The sequence below is a fragment of the Cebus imitator genome, unplaced genomic scaffold, assembly GCF_001604975.1.
Source record: "Cebus imitator isolate Cc_AM_T3 unplaced genomic scaffold, Cebus_imitator-1.0 Scaffold1, whole genome shotgun sequence".
NCBI lineage: Eukaryota > Metazoa > Chordata > Mammalia > Primates > Cebidae > Cebus > Cebus imitator.
Genome location: NW_016107316.1, coordinates 7,994,144 through 8,008,905, shown reverse-complemented (window position 1 = coordinate 8,008,905; position 14,762 = coordinate 7,994,144). Strand labels below are relative to the sequence as shown.

At 40.8% G+C, this 14,762-nt stretch overlaps 1 pseudogene; it reads left to right on the top strand.

Annotated features, from left to right (window-relative positions):
- Positions 1-12,359: 12,359 nt before the first annotated feature.
- Positions 12,360-13,554, top strand: LOC108301544 (annotated as a pseudogene).
- Positions 13,555-14,762: the final 1,208 nt, after the last annotated feature.

Below are 14,762 nucleotides of genomic sequence, written 5' to 3'. Positions count from 1 at the left end.
TCACTCCCTCTCATACGTCTGCCCCAGCAACACTTTCCTCCTTGATGCATCTTGACAACCCCAGTGTGTCCCCACCTACGAGACTTTGCAATTCATTCTCTCTACCCACAAGAGCTTTTCTGGGATACCCATGGCTCGCTCCCTTGCTTCCCTCTGTCTCTGTAGAAAGGCAGAGGCCACCCCATAGCCTTGTGTCAACAAGACACCCCTTCCTCACCATGGTGTGCAGTACCAGTTAATATAAAACATAGTCATTGTTAGTCTGCTTGTTTATCTGTCTCTTCCCAATAGAATGAAAGAACTATAAGGGTAAGAAATTTGCTTTCTTTGTTATTGTCTTCCCCGTGCAAGAAAGCGCCTGGCACATACTAGGCACTGAAAACATGTCTGCTGAATGGATGTCTCTTGCCATCTACAATACCATGTACACATCGGTCAACTTCTCCAGCCTCAGCGGTAGAACAGGGACAACAGTAACCGCAAGTGCAATGGAGTTTCCCAACATCACACCGTAATTCCCAGAATGGCTGGACGGGGTCTCTTTGGTGTCCTGCATTCAGCTTTCACAGAGGAGCCCAACAGCCTTGTGAGATCAGCTCCTGCCCTTGCTCTCGGGACGACACCCAGGTCTTGAGTCACACCTCTTTTTTGTGTCCCCACTGTGACATCACACAGCAAAACACTTATTTTAAATCAGAGAACAAAAGCTTGGCTTTGCTGGTGAGCCTCTGTGTTTTTTCTCTGGGGATAGGGAGAACCATGTAATTCACAGTTTTTGTTTAGCCTCCAAGATGCCCAAATTTTAGCAACCAAGGAGGTCTTTAAGAATGAACACCCATGACCCACTTTCCCCTGCTTCATCTCTACAGTGATAATTTACACGTTTTCTACTCCCAATGTTTTACCTCTTATTTGTATTTTACAATTTTATTGGGTATAATCCCTGCATGTAGATGGAGGCTGGATAAAGAGCTCAACAAACAAAACAACCAAATTCATAATCTGCAGTAAAGAGAAAGCCACCCACGCTGCGTGCAGTGGCTCATGCCTGTAATCCCAGCACTTTGAGAGGCTGAGGAGGGTGGATCATAAGGTCAGAAGTTCGAGACCAGCCTGGCCAACATGGGAAAACCTCATCTCTACTAAAAATATAAAAATTAGCTGGGTGTAGTGGCGGGCACCTGTAATCCCAGCTACTTGGGTGGCTGAGGCAGGAGAATCACTTGAAATCGAAAGGCAGAGGTTTCAGTGAACCGAGATCACACCATTACACTCCAGCCTGGGCGAAAGAGCAAACCTCCATCTCAAAAAAAAAAAAAAAAAAAGAGGGAACCACCCAAACATAAATCGTTATAGTACAATGAGCTGGATCTGTAGTGGCATTCCAAAAAGGGCACTGAAGGAGTCTCAGAGAAGGAAGCAACTAACTGCCCAAGTGAGTCAGGAGATGCTGCAGAGAGAGAGTATGTGTGTGTCTGAGGCAGGAATCAAAGATTAATTGGAGCTTTTCAAAGACAGTGAGGAAAGGTAAAAAGAGCCTGGAGTGTCTGGGAAATGAGACGACGTCCTAGGTCCCTGGAGCACAGGGTACAACATGTACAAAGGAAACCAGAGATAAGCAGGAGGGAGCTTGGACCCAGTTCTGAAGCATGTTAGGTTCCATGTAAAGACGTTTGACTCTCATCTTGGAAAAACATATGCCTAAACCGAGGAAAGAAAAAGTAACTTTATTTTTTTTTAAAGGAAGCTTAACTTTTCTTTTCAAATATTAGGGTTATAGAGCTTTTCTGATCATCTTGGGCTCTAAGTCAACTTCCTCATTCTGGAAATTTGAACTGCAAGGCACAGAGAGGGTAGGATCATTACTTAACGTCGCAAAAAGCTCTAAAAGGGCCCCCATCTGTTTTCTCCTAGTCCAAGATTCCCTCCCTTTAGTGATAGTCCCTGTTTTCTGCTGTTGATAACTGTCAGATCTAGGACAGGGTGACGCTTCTAAAAGATGCCTAAGTCCCTTGACCCCAGGTTGACCAGGCACCCAGGCAGAACCTGGGTGGTAAATATGACCCTCCTCTGATCTTTTAGCCCCTCACCGTGGTGGGGTGAGATCACCTCCCTGTCCACCCATCCATCTCCCCGACTCCCATGCCTACCTCTCTACTTCATTTCAATCTACTTTACTGAGAATAATTTAGATGCAATACAGTGGTACTTTGCAATGTGTATAGTTTAATTAATTTGAGTGTTCAATGACTTTGGCTTTACACCCACTACAATCAAGAAACAGGACATGTGCCACTCCCCCAAAATTTCCTCTTGCCCCTTGGCAATCCATTTCTTCCTTCACCCCGGCCCCAGAAAACCACTGGTTGGCTTTTTTTCACTATATATTAATGTACTATTTTCTAATTTTATATAAATAGCATCATAGACCATATGCTGTCTGTATTTGCTTGACGTTTTTTACTCTGTGGAATTGTTTTGAGAGTCATCCAAGTTGTCATGTTTATCAGTAGATTATTTCTTTTTGTTATTGCTGTAAGTGTTCTATTGTATGGAGCTCCTCTTTCACTCACTGGTCAACATTTGCACTGTTTCTCATTTTCCACTATTGCAAACAAAGCTGCTTTGAATATTTGACTACCTCTTTTTGTAGACATATGCTTTTATATATTTTGGGTAGACAACTCGTACTAGATATTATGGTGTTTGTTTACCTTTTATAAAAATTGCTGTTTTCCAAAACAAGAATATGACCTAGCAATATATGAGAATTCCAGATAACTTCAGATTCATCCTTACCAACATTTGTTATTGTCAGTCTTTTTCACTTTAGCCAATCTAGACAGTTTATAATTGTATCTCATTTTTAAATATGTGTCATTTTCTGGTAGCTAATGAGGTTGAACATTTTGCCATGTGCTTTTTCATTAAGTATCTTACCTTTTGTGAAGTGTCTGTTCTTTTGTGAAGTGTCTTTTCAAGCCTGTTGTCCCTTTTTAAATTGTCTTATTTTGAAGTTCTATTAGTTCTTTGTATATTCTGCATTCAAGTCTTTTGTCAAAAGTGGACTTGCAAATATTTTCTCTGTGGTTCATGTTTTAATTTAACTGTGTCTTTTGAAGAAAACATTATGTTTGTTTTTTTGTTGTTGTTGATAAAATCAGGCTGGGTGCAGTGGCTTACGCCTATAATCCCAGCACTGTGGGAGGCCAAGGCGGGTGGACCAGTTGAGGTCAGGAGTTCGAGACCAGCCTGGCCAACATGGAGAAACCCTGTCTCTACTAAAAATACAAAAATTAGCCAAGCGTGGTGGAAGGCGCCTATAATCCCGGCTACTCAGGAGGTTGAGGCTAGAGAATTACTTGAACCCAGGAGGCAGAAGCTGCAGTGACCTGAATCACACCACTCCAACCTGGTCAACAGAGCAAGACTCTGTCTCAAAAAAAAAAAAAAATACTTTTTTGTACCACCTAAAACCAATTAGGATAGCTGCTTTAAAAAAAAAAGAAAGAAAATAAATTAACGAGTGTTGGTAAGGATGGAAAAACAAATTAAACCCTTGTGCACCGCTGGTGTAAATGCGAAATGGTGCAACCACTATGAAAAACAGTATGTCAGTTCCTCAAAATATTAAAAATAGAATTACCATGTGATCCAGCAATTCTACTTGCAAAAACACACTCAAAATAACTGACAGTAGGATCTCAAAGCAATATTCATACGCCTATGTTCATAGCAGCATTATTCACAATAACCAAAAGACACAAATAACCCAAATGTCTATAGATAGTGAATGAATAATAAAATGTGAAATACACACACAATGAAATATTATTTAGCCTTCAAAAAGAAGTAAATTCTGATATACGCTACAGCTTAGATCAACCTTTAAAACATCATACTAAGTGACAGTCAATGGGCCAAATGCTATATATTATTCTAGTTATATGAGGTACCTAGAATAGTCAAATCCATAAACACAGAAAGTAGAATGGTGATTGCCAGGGGCCAGGGGAAGGGGAAAATGAGGAATCATTTTTTAATGAGTACAGAGTTTCAGCTTTGCAAGATTAAAAGAGTTCTAGAGATTGGTTGCAAGACAATGTGAATGTATTTAGTGTTGGTAATGATGGTATATTTTATGTTGTGTATATTTTACCACTATGACAAAATTTTGAAAGAGTTTTTGTCTCTTGACCCAATAGTTACGTTCCTCACCATCCTATACTCTCCTTCCCCCAGTCAATCTCCATTACCTTGACCCTAATTTATTTTCTTCAATTATATTGGTTCATTCATCTGTTATCTGTCAGACACATCAGAACATGTGCTCGATTATGAGATGCTCAATAAAATGCACCAAGTAGAGCCTTGAATCCAGAAAATGACAAAAATCAATGTGAACCTCTTTCATAAGAATGGAGTAGGAGAACTTCTCTATCTCATCACCACACCAGTCCTGAAAGCAAACAGACCTGAACTTAAACCTCAGACTTACTACTTTTGACCTGTGCAACTTCAAACAAGGCACTGTATGTCCCTTAGTCTCAATTTTTCTTCCCATGAATAATGAAGATAAAAACAGCTGATATCTGTCATAGGATGATGTCAGGATTACATTATAATAACATATACAAAGGCATATTTATAAGTCTTTGGTACACCAGTCTTTGGAGCCCAAATGACTAATTTCACTCAGTATGTCCCAAGAGTGAAACTGGCCTCTGGTTTGTATCACAGGAGATAATAAGTTCAATTGTCCCTCAAACCAGTCAGGGTGTTTTGATGGAATTGGAATGGGATGATCAATTCTGATAAATTGCTTATATTTATTGGCAAGATGTTGTCTATGTAATTTGTAAAAGGTTAATACTTTCAAAATACAATCTCTGCTCTCTTTTCACTGAATTCACTGATGTATATTAGTGAAAAGAGAACAGAGATTGTATTTTGGAAGTATGGCAGATTTGGAAGTCGGCAGATTTAAAGAACAAGCTCCAGAGAAATCGTAATCAGAACTGGTGAGCTTATTAAATGATGCTGATGTGTAAACTGGCATCTGAGCAGAACTTCAGTGTCTCTCCATTGTCTACAGGATCTCAAGTAAATTTTTTGGCCTGGCATTTATCATTTATGATCATTCATAGCCTGTTTCCAACAATCTAATCTAGTTTTCTTCCCTCCCCACCCAAGACCCAAGACCCAATTCTTGACCCACTCCCCTAACACACACACAGACACACACACACAATTTTCGATCTGGCCACCAGCCACTAAAGTCCATTATCATTTCCGTGTTTCTTGTGCCTACTCTTCCTTATTCATTGCAAGGCATCCATACCCTTTGCAAATGTATCTGCCTAGCAAACACCTACTCGCCCTCAGACACCAAAATCAAATGCTCCCTCCTTCGTGAAAACTGTCAAACCTATCCACAAGAAAATTTTTTCCTTCCAATGTGTTCTCACGATCCTTTCTACAGCTTCGATTACAACACCTCTTTCATTGTTTTGTGATAAACCATCTGATTCCTTTTTTACTGACCATAGACTCCAAGAGTCTTACTTATTTTTATATTTGATATTTTTACATTGCACCATGTCTAGACCACAGTAGACATTCAGTAAATCTTCCTTTGAAAGGAAGAATAAATAAGTTATGAGTAGATAGATAGATAAATGGATGGATGGATACATGACTACCTATAGTAACAGTCTGGACTTCCAGCTTCTGTCTTCATGGAATGTTCATGGATAATGTAAGCTCATTATCAGAGACACACCTCACATCTGGTTTTGGCGGACTATCTGCTCTGGGAGTTTTATTGTGTTGAAAGTGCTATTGATTTTTCTTCCTTTGGCTTTTGAATTCCAATGCTATTGGTGTTCATCAGAAGGATAAGAGGGAGAAGGGTGAGAGGATTTTTTAAGAACTCAAAAAGTCAAAATCAGATCATTAGGGACACAGATATCTCTAAATTCTTCCTGGCCTCCTCTGAATAACTGCCATGTTTTTAACATTAACTCTGCTGTCTATCTTGGTGACAATTCCTTTCCTGCTCATAGAAATGGTTGAAATCCGCTCCCTCTGTTCTTCAACCCCTACCACTAGGACTGGGGTTCCAGAAGGATTCTAACATTATCAAAATCAAATATGATTCGGTTTCCTATTTGGGGTAAGGAAGTAGCATGGAAAAATAAAACAATTCCATGTTTAGAATTTGTGGCCTGAACTAGAGTCCCTGCTCTCCTACTTAGTCACTGGGCAAGGCCATAACCTGCCGTACCCTTAGTTTTTCCCTCTGAAAATGGAGGCAATATTATCTACCCTGAAAATAAAAATATAATCATCAAAATTCAGGGAATCAACAGGAAGACTTCATTCTAACTACAGCAAAATTTGTGCTTAATGGGTTTGCTCTTTTCTTCTCCTCTCCACTCCCCCAAATCACATCTTTATGCAGAATACCATGATTTCTGCCTCCACTTCCAGCCTCTTTGCTGCGTATAACTTGAAGCCTTTTGTTGAGCAGAGTAGAGACCTTGGGAAGCTATGGCAAAGGATAGGGGAGGATGGAGAAATGTCAGGCAGGAGAGCACTGAGAAGAGCGAGGAAGAGTCTCCAACACTCTGCAAGATACGGGGTGGGGAGGGGTTGCTTTATATTGTTTTGTTTGTTTCTTTGTTTCTAATACGTAGCATATGTAAAGTACCTGGCACAACATAGGTAGTCAAAAAACTGTTGCTGTGATCGTCAGTGTCACCATATGAAAACTGGGGAGCATGCACCTCCACAAACATAGCAGGGGAGGGTATGGCAGAGCAGGAAAGGCACTGAGATAGCAGGTGAGTATTTGAACTTTGATTTCAACAAAACATTTACCTGGTTTACTGCATTCAGAAACTCAACCACTCAACAACCCTATAAAGGGTCTGGAGTAAAGCTTCCACAAGGCTTATTATTTCAAGTTTAAAGAGAGCTGATGCCATTGCTTGTCAAGTTCCCTAATCCTTACCCCAACTCATGTGCACTGCTCCCAGAAACCCTGACTCCAAGACAGCAAGATTCGAAACACGACCAAAGCCCAGAGAAAAACAATGTCTGGGTTTCACATCCTTGAGGATCAAACATTCCAAGCTCGCTCCCTCTTTCTGCTGTTGTTCTATGAAACAGAGAAGGTTTCAGCAGTTCTGCCATGAAATTCTGCCAAGCTTTCAGAGCTAGGTTGAGATCAATTTAAATAAATTAAGTGAAAAAAAAAAAAAAGAATATGCTGCTTACCTTCATTCACTCACTTCCCTATTCATTCATTCATCTGTATAAGCTACTTTTATTCTTATACTCATCCAACCATTGGTCTACCTCTCTACTTAACATTTACTAAGCCCCTGTTGTTTTCCAGGTATTGTAGATACAAAGATGAACAAGCCAAAATTTCTGACCTGAAAGAGTTCCTATCACGCTAAAATGGCAAATACTAACTTATTTTTGTGTAAAATAATTATTGGGAACCAATTATGTTTCTATTAGGACCCTCGTCTCTGCAATACAATGCCAATTATGATAAACCTGTTATCTGACCTCATGGAACCAACACTTCAGTAAGGAAGAGGGATTTTAAAAAGCAAGCAAAAAAGTAATAAATACTAGTTTTGATCTGTGTCATGAAAACCAAAAGCAGCCAGAGAGTAATGGAGGAGGGTTGCTTTAGACTGGATGCTTAGGGAAGGCCTCCTTGAGAAGGTCCGTACATTTAGGCTGAGTCTTAAAGGATGAGTAGTTGCTAAATATGCATAAAAAGAGAAGAAAGAGAAGACTCTGTAGAGGGAATAGGAAAATCAACAACGTCCCTGACTTGAAAAATAGTTCAGCATGTCCTAGGAATTGAAAAGGAAACAAAAGGTCAAGACGTATGGAGGGTAACCAGAAAAGGAACAGCTCGTGCTGCCTCCGGTGGGCCACAGCAGGGCACCTGTGATCATCCCAGGGGCCGAGAGGGGTCTACGAAAGGCGTTAGGCAGGCTGGCGGCATAATCACTACTATTGCCTCATGGCGAATAGATTAGAAGGCTGCAGGGAACACCTGCTAGGATGCTACAGGAAACGTTTTGGTGAGAGATGATATAGGCTTGGACTAGATGATATAGACCTGGACTAGAAATGTGCAGATCTAAGATACATTTTGGAGCCTAAACTTGCATGTTTCTTGCTGGATTGGATGTGGTGTGCAGAAGGGGTGGTGAGAAGATTCAAAGATGACTTTCATAATCCTGGAATGGCCAACACGCAGATGTAGGCGTCAGGGTTCCATTTCTGCAGTGGTTTGGGGGATGTGGAATCAATCATCCCACTGACGTGCTAATTTGAGGTGGCAATGAGACAACCAAGTAAAGATAAAAGCATGCAGTCAGATGGATGAGGCTGGAGCGCAGTGAAGCCTGAGCTGAAGAATCACATTGGATCGGGAATCACCAGAACGTGGATAGCCTGTCCTGGGCGCAATGATGGAGGACAAATAAGCCAGTGGAGCAGAGGAGAGAACAGGGCCCAGCCGCAATCCTGAGGCAGAAAAAAGTTACAGAGGAAAGACGAAGAGCCCAGCAAGGAGCTGACAACGAAAGCAAATGAGATGGAAGAAAGCCCAAACTGGAGGAGCTCATGGGGAAGCCAGGAGGGAAGAGGGTTTCAGAAAGGGGGAGAAGTCACCTGTGAGGGACAGAACGTGCCTGTCCTCGCCAGCTGGAAACACACAAGATTCCCCACGCGCTGCAAGCAAGCAGTTTCCTGTGTCTATCATGCAGAGGTAGCCGCGGTGGAAAGGGTTGGTGCGCATGTGCAGGGTAATTTACAAGCAGTGATACATGCGGAAAAGTTTTGGAATTTCTACGTGATGCGTGATGTGCTCCCTTAAGACAGCTGGTACTTGCCAGGCAGCATCAGTGGAGGCGTAGCGTCTAGAACAGGGAAGGTGATGCTCTGTCCCGCTTGCTCTGTCACATTCTGTTTCCCTGAGCCTGGAGAGGAACAATAACCACCCGGGGTTGTTGAGAGGACTGACTAGGATTGGAGGGAAACTGCCCTGTGAGGACATGCACCACAGCGAAAATGAAGAAGTGAGAGTGTTTATCCCAGAGAAAAGACCACTTAGAAAACATAATTGGTTCCCTCAAAAAGCTTAAGGACTTTTAAAGAAAACCAATCATGTGAAAAACAAGGCAGGCACCCTGTGTAGCCCCAGAAGGTTGATGGGAGTAAATTACATGGTGAAGATATCAGCTTAATATAGGAGGACTTGTCTTAATGATCAGAGCTGCCCAACGCAGGGGCTGAAAACGGCAGTCAGCCAGCCAGTCTGCCCTGCCACCATTCTTTTTTTTTTTTTTTTTTTTTTTTTTGTGTGTGTGTGTGTGTCTAGAGAGCTAGGAATGGTTTTAATATTTTGTAATGTTTGGGAAAAAGCAAAGAAAGAATAATACTTTACAGCACATAAAAAGTTTATGGCATTCAAATTTTAGTGTCCATAAGTAATGTTTTCTGAAAACACATCTACACCCATTTGCTTACATGTTGTTTATGGCAGCTTCGCATTACAATTGCAGAGTTGAGTACTTGTGACAGAAGCCATACCGTCTGAAAAACCTGAAATGCGTTTACAATCTGAGCCTTTTTTGGGAGTTTGTTAACCTCTTTTCTTGGCAGTGGTTCTCAGAATCACCTGGAAACTGATTAAAACCTAGCTTGCTGGATCCACCCTCAGAATTTCTAACCCAGCAGCTCTGAAGTGGGCCAAGAATTTGCAAACTCCCCGAAGGATGCTGCTCTGACCCAGGGACAGCACTGCTTAAGAGGCACTCATCACAGGAGTAGTCACTCATCTCCCTGGAGCCTGTGTTCCCTACAAACCTGTACTCTCCCTGAGGGCAGGAACTTCAGCTCTGTTGTTTCCACACTGGGACGATGCTGGAGACTTCCTAAGTATTTGTTGAATGAATTAATGAATCCTTTAATTATTTTGACTTTTTGACCTTTGAGGACTTTCTAATTTCTCCTGATTGTAGGGAAAATGCTCTAGGAAGGAAGATACAAAGGAAAAGAGAAAGGAGGAAAGAGAAGAAAATGGGGGGTTGGGAGGGAAGGAGCTCATTTCACAAAACAAGACTTTTTGGTAGTGCCTAGGGGTATCATTGTACCCCTGCTTCAGCATTCAAAGGTATATCATTTTCTCTTCTGCTTTCCCAGTCAGTTTGAATGAGGGAGATGGTAGGCAGGAGGGTAGACTGCATACAACCCTCCTTATTCCAAAGACCCAGCCCATGGCATAATAATGCTTTGTGTCTCCATGATGACCTTTGGATGCTGAAGGTATTATATATGCATATCTATTTTTAATGATCTGATGTATTTCTCCCAATCTCTTTTGTAGACATTTTATTTTCTTATTAAGATTGTGTTCCATGGATAATTTTATATCCTTTTAAATTTAACATTGGCTCGAAATATTTTTCCTATGACATTATGCATTCTATATATTCTTTTAATACAGAATATTGTTTCATATGCACACACGATAATCTATTAGCTATCCCCCTACTGTTAGATACCTATGTTTCTCCTGCCACTCATGCTCTTTCTGGTTGTTTTGTTATTATAATCTTCATTGCCATGTGAATTATTATTAGCCAATTCTCCTTCTGATTTTTAAAAATTATTCTTTAGAATAGATGCTCACAAAAAAAGGTTATCAAAAAGAAATAAAAGAGAGAAAATGTTAAAGTCATAAAGGAACTATCTTACTACAACTTATGCAAACAAATAAGAAAAAAAGATAAAATAGATACTATAGAAAAAAACACAACTCACCAAAAATAACACTTATAAAGACAGAAAGTTTGACTAGCCGTTTTTTTTTAAGAGAAAATAATGAATGCTGAAGAACTCCCCAACAATAAAAACACCAACTCTGAATATTTTTACACAGGAATTTTATTGCATTTGCAAAAATCAAGAATCCCAACTGCTCCTGAAACTATGTCACAGCACGGAAAAGCAAAGAAAATTCTCCAGTTCTTTTCTGTAAATAATGTGGCATTAGAGCCAAACATTAACTACATTTAAAGAAGGAAACAGATATATTTCACTAAAGAATATCAAAGAGTCCCAGGTTCAGTGGCAGGTACCTGTAGTCCCATCTGCTCAGGATGTGAGAGGATCACTTGAGCCCCGGGGTAGTGTGGTGTAAACGTACCTGTGACTAGCCCTGCACTCCAGTCTGGAAAACATAATGCGACCTCATATCTTTAAATATATATATAATAAAGCATTAGCAAACAGAATCTGTCAACATAAACAAATAATTAAAAAACAATAAACAACAGTGGTTTTCCTGGCATGTTGCATCCAGGAATGCAAAGATGCTACAACACTAGGAAATCTCTTAATAGAACCCATCATACAGCTAAGAAGGGGTAAAAATGTACTAGCTACATCTCAAATCCACCAGTCATCTATGTAAAAATGTGCTAACTATATCTCAAATTCACCAACCATCTATGTAAAAATTATTCTACAAAATAAAAGCTGACAGTTAATTCTGTATGATTACATTATCATTACACACACACACACATACATAAATGTCAACTCTAAAGCAGCATCCTACTTAATGATGAAATAAGATACACTAGAAGCTTTATCCCTTAGCAACTTAGAAACAAGACACGATATCTACCACCTCTACTAGTTTTTACCACCGTTTCAGCAATTAACCAATGAAAATAGACAACAGTAATGAAACTAGAGGTTAAGAATTGAATAATAAAAACAAGACTTTATCAATTACATTGAGAACCGAAAGAGTCAATTCAAAACTACTGTGAACTATGAGAATTTAATAATTAACAAGTCAATATATGCAAATTAATGGCCTTTATATATTAAATACAAAGACAGTTAAAAGACACAGTAAAAGAGAAATATGTTACATTGGCACAAGCTTCTTTTGAAAGATATAGAAGTAGATTTCAACAAATGAAATGACATATTCTTGGAAATGAACAAATCAATTTTGAAATTCTATATGATTAAACAAAATAAGTCCAATTTGCATTTTTTTCCTGGACATAGCTAAGTTGATCATAAAGTTTATTTGAAAGGACAAATAAACAATAACAGCAAGAAATCCTACAAAAGAAGAGCAATATATTAAATGCACTACTAGACTGCCTATAACAAAACCAGTGTGGTAGGGAACGTGCCGGGACAGGCAGATCAATGAACAGAGTAGAAATCCAGAAATAAGAGGTCGTCGGCAAAGCCTGTCCTCTTGCTCTCCTGCCCTATCACTTTCCTCTCCAGGCAGCATGAGCTTCACCACTCACTCCACCTTCTCCACCAACTACCGATCCCTGGGCTCTGTCCAGGTGCCCAGTGCCCTGCCAGCTTCCAAGGTGGCATGGGGCCTGGGGTCCTGGCCGCAGGGATGGCGGGGGTCTGGCAGGAATGGGAGGTATCCAGAACGAGAAGGAGACCATGCAAAGCCTGAACGACCACCTGGCCTTCCACCTGGACAGTGAGGAGCCTGGAGACCGACAACCAGAAGCTGGAGAGCAAACCGGGAGCACCTGGAGAAGGGACCCCAGGTCAGAGACTGGACCCATTACTTCAAGACCATCAAGGACCTGAGGGCTCAGATCTTCACAAATAGTTTGGACAATGCCTGCACCGTTCTGCAGATAGACAATGCCAGTCTTGCTGCTGATGACTTTAGAGTCAAGTATGAGACAGAGCTGGCCACATGTCAGCCTGTGGAGAGCGACATCCATGGGCTCTGCAAGGTCATCGATGACACCAATGTCACTCGGCTGCAGCTGGAGACAGAGATCGAGGCTCTCAAGGAGGAGCTGCCCTTCATGAAGAAGAACCACGAAGAGGAAGTAAAAGGCCTATAAGCTCAGATTGCCAGCTTTGGATTGAGTGTGGAGGTAGATGCCCCCAAATCTCAGGACTTTGCCGAGATCATGGCACACATCAGGGCCCAATATCATGAGCTGGCTCGGAAGAACTGAGAGGAGCTGGAGAAGTACTCGTCTCAGCAGACTGAGGAGAGAACCACAGTGGTCACCACGCAATCCGCTAAGGTTGGAGCTGCTGAGGTGACGCTCACAGAACTGAGACTACAGTCAAGTTCTTGGAGATTAAACCTGGAATCCAGGAGAAATATGAAGATCAGTTTGGAGAACAGCCTGAGGGAGGTGGAGGCCCAGTACGCCCTGCAGATGGAGCAGCTCAACGGGGTCCTGCTGCACCTGGTGTCAGACCTGGACAGCGGGGCAGTGCCGGGCCCAAGAGTAGGAGGCCCTGCTGAACATCAAGGTCAAGCTGGAGGCTGAGATCGCCACCTACCACCGCCTGCTGGACGATGGCGAGGACTTCAGTCTTGATGATGCCCTGGACAGCAGCAACTTCATGCAAACCACCCAAAAGACTACCACCCACCAGGTAGTGGATGGCAGAGTGCTATCTGAGACCAATGACACCAACGTTCCGAGACATTAAGCCAACAGAAGCAGGGGACCCTTTGGGGAACAGGGGGCCAATAAAAAGTTGTGAAGTAAAAAAAAGAAATCCAGAAATAGACCATTGCATGTAAAAACTTAAATATGATAAAGGCAACATTTCAAATCTGTGGGAAAAGATAGACATTTATAAGTGTTGTTGGAATACGTGAATAGTCGTATGAAAATAGATGAAATAAGATCCACTCTTCATACTGTACACCAATGTATTGAAATGTAAAAAACTAAATAAAATTTAAATAAATAAATAAAAATGAAATGACACAAACATCAGAAGGAATCATGGATAATTTCTCTATAACTTCAAAGTGGAAAAGGAATTCCTAACTATATCTTCAAATCTGGAAGTAATATGAGAAAAAAGCTAGATACATTTGACTTCATAAACACTTTTACAATGTAAAAAAACTTACTGTATAGAAAAAACAACAACATCAGAGAAAAAAACACATGTCAAACTACAAAAGATTATTTGAAACTTATACCACAGGTAAAAGGTTCATATTCCTAATATATAAAAAGTCTGTAAAAATAGAGAAGAAAAAGGTCATCAGCCATATGGAAAAATTCACTAGAAATATAAAAAAATAGTTCCCAAAGAACAGAATGCATATTGCTCTTAAGATGTTCAGCCTGGCTGGGAAGTAGAGAAATGTAAATAAAAAATGCATTGAGACACCAATCCCCAAATTCTAAAATTTACAACATAATCTATTATTAAATCTACAGGGAAGAGACAGTGCTGTGAATTGCTGATGGAAAAGAATCCCTTTGGAAAACAAAATGGTAGACTTTCAAAATTGTGTGTATAGGCCAGGCGGCGTGGCGCAAGCCTGTAATCCCAGCACTTTGGGAGGCTAAGGCAGGCAGATCACTTGAGGTCAGGAGTTCGAGACCAGACTGGCCAACATGATGAAATCCCATCTCTACCAAGAAATACAAAAAGATTAGCTGGGCGTGGTGGTGGGCACCTGTAATCCTAACTACTCAGGAGGCCGAGGCGGGAGAATTGCTTAAACACAGGAGGTAGAGACTACAGTGAGCTAAGACTGTTCCACTGCACTCCAGTTCGGGTGACAGAGTAAGACTCTGTCTCAAAAAATGAAAATAAAATTAAAATTAAAAAGTAAAATAAAATTGTGTGTATATATACCCTTTGACCCAGAAAAAGATAAAAGGGTGTTTAGA